This window comes from Myripristis murdjan, chromosome 1, assembly GCF_902150065.1.
Source record: "Myripristis murdjan chromosome 1, fMyrMur1.1, whole genome shotgun sequence".
Taxonomy (NCBI): Eukaryota; Metazoa; Chordata; class Actinopteri; order Holocentriformes; family Holocentridae; genus Myripristis; species Myripristis murdjan.
In genome coordinates this window covers 7,240,375-7,246,525 of record NC_043980.1, presented here as the reverse complement: position 1 = coordinate 7,246,525, position 6,151 = coordinate 7,240,375, and positions in this window count along the sequence as shown.

The window sequence follows — 6,151 nt, the reverse complement described above, 5'->3', positions numbered from 1 at the left end:
GCGAGGGGTACAACCTAACGTTTCAGGCCAAAGGCAAAAAAATGTAGGATATGTAGGAGTTAGAGAACTCATTTTTTAATACAAGCAACATACACATCTCTGCTACAAATGAATACTTTAACTTTGTTTCTAGAACCTACCATTTCAATGGAATTTCACCCTAAGTGAAAGAAGAGAAATGTTACAATTTACCCCACAAGTGGGGTTAATTGTAACGAAGGGAGTCTTAGTTGTAACACTTATAGAAAGGTTTGGTTTAACACAGTTTAATACAATCTCATCTACGTTCTACTGGGTGATACTGATTGCTACCCCCCCGCCCCCCGCGGTGCAGGGGGGTGAATGAATGAATGAATAAAGACAATCAACCCATCCCACATGGGGTTATTCTGACACCACATAAATCATAACTCTGGCTTGTAAGCCTCACAGAAGAAAAAAATCTGTTAATACACTAGTTGGAGCATCTGTTTCAATATACACTAGCTACTAGAAAGAATACAGTAGAAATCCCATGATGATAGGGGCTCACATGTTATATCCACACACACATGCTCCACCTTGTGCACGCATGCATGCACACACACACACACACACACACACACACACACACACAGCTACACTACATAGCTAACGTTACTCTTGAGTTAGTGATAAATATGCAGTTGTTTTTATTGCGGCTTAGTTGTAACACTGCGTTACAACCAACCCCACTGTGTAGGCACTGGTCTCAAACCTGACTAGCACTCGCTGTGAGTTAGCTAAATGTTTTGAATCAGTGCGATGTTTTAGGCAACATGTTGCTTAATACGTTGATGTAAGATTGGATTTGGTAACGCACACATACAGTAGTCAATAAATTTGAAAGGTAAAGAAATTCACTTACTTGGTGGAAAAACACACTTTTACACATCTCTCCTCAAAAATGCAGCCAATTCTCCCCAAAATTCGCGCTGGGCTCTCTTACGATCATGTGACGAACTAACCGGAAGCACTTGCCGGTTGACCTTGTGCAACTACCTAAAAAGTCTGTGTTACAACTTACCCCGCGTTAGTTTCTACCCCGCGCTCCCCCACAGGACAGGCGAGAATGATTAGCAGTTGACTTAACTGGATTTTCTTAGCTGCTCTCAGGATTGGAACCATCACACTTCTACTCACTCTCTCCCACAGCAGTTATTACCAGCCTGCCTCTGTAAATCCAGTATGTGCTATTGCAATGACACATCCTCACCTTCCCCTTATTTTCCAGATGCTCCGAAGGTTCCCTCAGTGTTGGTGAGTCCCTCTGGTGAAATAGTAGAGGGCATTTCAGTGAATCTGACCTGCAGCAGTGATGCTAACCCAGCAGCTACTTATACCTGGTACAAGAAGAATGAAGCCTCCCCAAAAGCATTGGGACAGACCTTCACTATCACTGACATCACATCTGAACACAGTGGAGAATATTACTGTGAAGCCCAAAACAGAAGAGGATGTCATCGCTCCACCTTACAGTTGAATGTTTTGGCAGGTTAGTTGTGCTCATTCACATTCACATACACACACACATCCTCTGTCCCGTACTGGATGTCGTCCGTGTCATAATACACATTACCTTATTTAAAGGGATGGTACACAAAAATATGCACTTTTTAAAATAGTAATTATTGTCATAATTGTGTACAGAAATCATCACAAAACTGTGAGAATCTGAAGTCCTTTTTAGGCAGAGAGATGCCGGCAGTTTGTTTTCTCCTGAGTCAAACAAATGATTTTGCTGGCAAATGATTAACAAGTCACTTTCACACGCAAGAGCTGGGGGAGATCAAATCAGAGCATGACCTCAGTTTTTTTTATTTACTCTGGCACCTGTTTAACTGACTCTTCAACTGCGCCTGCTCTCCTGTGAGCTAATTTTTTCCCTCCACAAAGATAGCAAAATATTTTTTTTATGTTTTGAGTCATCATTTTGGCTTATTGTTTAAGGTTAAGTGTTAGGAATGATACACTCAATATCTCACACCTTCCCCATGTCCAATTTCGGTAGTATGAGAGGCTTGAAAGGTGAGTTTTACAGAGAAAAGGCACCGGCCCATGTCTGTGTCTTATCTGCCACAACGCCGAAGAACAGCACACAGCAGTTCTGAGTTAACATGAAACCATGTGGCAGCCCCTGATGCTCGGCACTGGGTGGCAGGAGCTGTCAGACGTGGTCAAGCCCTATGGAATCAACTCATCCCCTTTGTCTTTACGCACAACAGTTACAACAATTTGGGGCCCTTTGCCCTGTCACTAGCCCTTTGTGGCCCCTCCCTTATCTCCCCCAATACTATCACAAAGGTCAGTGACCGTAGGTTTGTTAGAAATTTATTACAGGGAAACAAATTAGAAGGAGCTGATTCCCTCATACTACCCAAGCAATGTGAAGTCTAGTTAAGATTAGGGTTAGGTGATGTTGAGAATCCGTAATTTAAATCTATTCTGGTATGGTTAAGATTAGGGTTTAGATAGGTTTGGATCTAATTTAGGGCCTGTTTTGATAGTGGTTACAGTAAGATTATGTTAGGAATCTCCTCATAAATTCTGCATTTCTTGCATGGTTAAGAGTTTAAATTGGTTTTGGCCTGATTTTGGTTAAGGTTAGGATGAGATTATGTAGGGAATCTGTTATTTAATGCTTTTCAGACAAGGTTAAGGTTAAGGTTTAGATTGGTCTGGGTTTAGTTTAAGAATTATTAGGGGTCTGAGTTTGGTAAAGGTTAGGTTGGTAAATGGAATGATTAGTGTCTACAATTCTACTCAAAAAGGGTTATGTTTAGGCAGGCCCGGACTGTACATCGGGAGAACCGGGAGATTTCCCGAAGCGCCGGCCTGTCACTGGCCTGATGGCCTGCGCGTGTTTTTTTTTTTTTTTTTTAGACAGGTCGCCGGCCAGGCCAATCAGCTTTTTTTTTTCTTTTTTTTTTTTTTTTTAAGTCAGAGAGACAGGCCAGGCCAATCAGAGGCCACCAACCTGTGAAGAGATCAAGACGTGATTGGTTTGTTTTGATTAACACCCGCCCCAACACTCCCAGTCCGTTGTAAACAGGCAGCATGTTGAGGAGGGGGTGTCGTAACTCGCGTGTAACACCCCCCTCCCCCGCTCTGGCCTGACACCTGACTGACATGTGGCCTGAAAAAGTGTCCCAGTCCGGCCCTGTGTTTAGGGTTTGGGCTGCTTTGGGCCTGGTTAATAATAATGTAGGATCTAAGTCTGGTGAAGATTAGTGGCAGGTTGTGGTTAAGGCCTGATCTATTCTTTTAATCCTATTTTAGAATTGGTGGACATAAGGGTTTGGTTTGGTTTTGGTTTAGTTTAGAACAAAATGGCAGCTCATACAAAATGTAGATGTAATGTTTTTGTCCTTTTGTCAGTCAGTCACAAACCCACAATCTGTAATTCCCCAAGAAATCATCAGTATTTTCATTTCATTTCATTCTCCAGCTGCATGGAAATCAGCAGTTGCTCTTGTAATCCCTGCTGTTCTGCTGGCTGTCATACTCCTCTCTGCCTTGCTCTATCTGAACTTCCTGAGGATTAGGTGAGCAGTTCTGTTTCACTGTTGTTAATGTTCACTGAAGCATCTTAAAATCAGTCATTTTTTCTGTGACTCAGTTCATTTGTGTATCTGTCTGTTCGTTCTACCTGCTAACCAGAACAAAAAAGGCCTCTACACAACTGTCTGAACCTGGACAAACGCCAGACAACAGGCTGCAGGTGAGGAAGAGGAGCTAAACAATTTCAATGCCAAAAAAAGAAGAAAAAAACAAACAAACAAACAAAAACTTTTTCTCACTCAGTCTGGCTCCTAAGACTCGTCGGTCACTCTGCTCAACTTGACAGCTGTCCCTCTTTCTTCTGCTTTCCACTATGAGATAAAGATGGGAGGTCAAAAGTCAAAGTGAAGAATAGAGACAATTCTATCAATTAAAAAAGTTATCTTTTATCTTTTCTGTCTTTATTGATCTCTGCTGGCAACTAGTAGAAATTGCAACGTTAACAGATAGATCTCGTCCCACACAAGTCTCTGGAAGAACTGATCAACCAGCCAGTTAGTCCGCTGCAGATACATTCAGCACAGTTAATTAGTTATTTAATTGCTATGATGCAATAAAAATCTTACTTATTGTTTTTTTTTTAATTGTAATAGTAATAGTAATTCCACTTATAAAATGCCTATTTAGTCATTTTCAATACTTTCTCTATATGATCAGGGACTAAAAATCTTTCATTTTCAGGATCTTCAGTAAACAAAATGTCATTGTTCAAATCTTTGCAAACCCACTGTCTATGCAATAATAAGGACAGTAAAACACGTGTGTGTCATCTATCCACCAGTTAAACCCCGTGTATGATTCCACGTCAGCAGCAGCACAGACACAACAGACAGAGCAGCAGGATGAGCCTCATTACGCCTCCATCTACTTCTCGAGGAACCAGGAGGATTGTCTCTACGCCAACGTTAATATACTTCGGCCCCAGAGAGAGGAAGAGGAGGAAGTCCAATATGCTGCTGTCAACTTTAAACCAAACAAAACCAACCCTGGGTGAGCAGCTCTTTACATTGTCTTTGTAGGAGATGACAAACATACACATTTTACATGCCTGTTTTAATTACTGTAACCTCTTTTTAATCAGTATGTGACTTTAGTTTTCTCTCCATTTATCTTTGGGTCACTTTTACCCTATTCACTTTTTAATGACTCTAAATACATTAACATTTAATTAATTAACTTTTTTTTTGCTTAATATGTTGTGACTTTTCTGAATTTATTGGGGACAACTGGGGAAACATGATATGTTTTCAGTCGCCTGTACACATTTTGTTGTTTCATTGGGGTTAGGTGTTATTTAAAGGCTATTTGGGTATTCAAAAAGAGACATATAATACCTGGCACATCAACTTGGGTAACAATTTTTGTTATAATAATGTTTGGATGTTTAAATAAATGTTTTTTGGATGTTTAAATAAACAATAACTGATAAAAAAAAAATGAAGGCAACAGGAAGGTTACAAGAATTTGAAGGTAACAGGAGGGTTGATGTTTTATTTTGTCATTTTCAGGAGCCACTAATTCATTTTTTTCCCTGTCAGAAACAAAAGCCTGGAAGATGAGGCAGGTCCATCTCAGCTGTACTCCACGGTCCAAAAACCCCGTGAAAAGGCCAGAGTTTGAACACAACAATGCGGCTCTGGTCTGTTATTGAAACATGCTGAATTATCTAATGTGCATTTAACGGAGTGGCCATTTTGAGATGAAAGATATGTTTCTCAGGACACAACATGCAGCAATGCACAGTATATTGTGAAGAACTGTATGTAAAATCATTTGGCTTTATGTCTTTTGCTTATATATATGCAACATAGCACAACTCTTAAGAATATGCCTCTTTCCAAAAGTTGAAGCAAAGGGATAAAAATGTATCAGTATTCATGAGTTATCACCAGAAATAGTAAATATATTACACACATTACATACATATCTTGTTATATTTGTTGATATAAAATATGGTGAGCCCAACACATTAATCAGTAGGCTAAGAAATTTTTGTGTTGTTTTTTGTTTACTTGTAGTTTATTCAGTGGTTCCATGTTGTTATTTTATTTTACCATTATTGTGGCTTCTCAAAAAACTTACTAAATAAAGCCACTGTTGATCGGGGGTTGGTGTTGCAGTCTATTGTTGATGAATACTCGTGTCTCTTCTTGTTTACAAACAAATAGCGGAGATCGAAGTTGCGTCAGTCAAACAATATTTATTCAGCGTTACTCCGTTACATAACATAAACTTAAACTTTCCACTATAAAACAAAAAACAAAAAAACAAAAAAAAGAGCCTGCCTGGTCAACAAACTGTAACGCTTCCCCGTCTTACCTTTCTTTTCTCTCAGGGTGCCACCCATTATTACACTTATCACCCATTACGCACAGGTGCCCTGCACCCACAAATTATTCAATGAACGGGGGGACGTAACCTCTAATCAGCCCATCACACAATTCATAATCAAATACCCAAATAAATATCAATTTCATATAACAGGCAATTAAATCAAAATAAACACAATCAATATGAAAATAGAAAATGGCTCTAACAACCATTATTGCTTTTAGGTTACTTGTTTTGGATC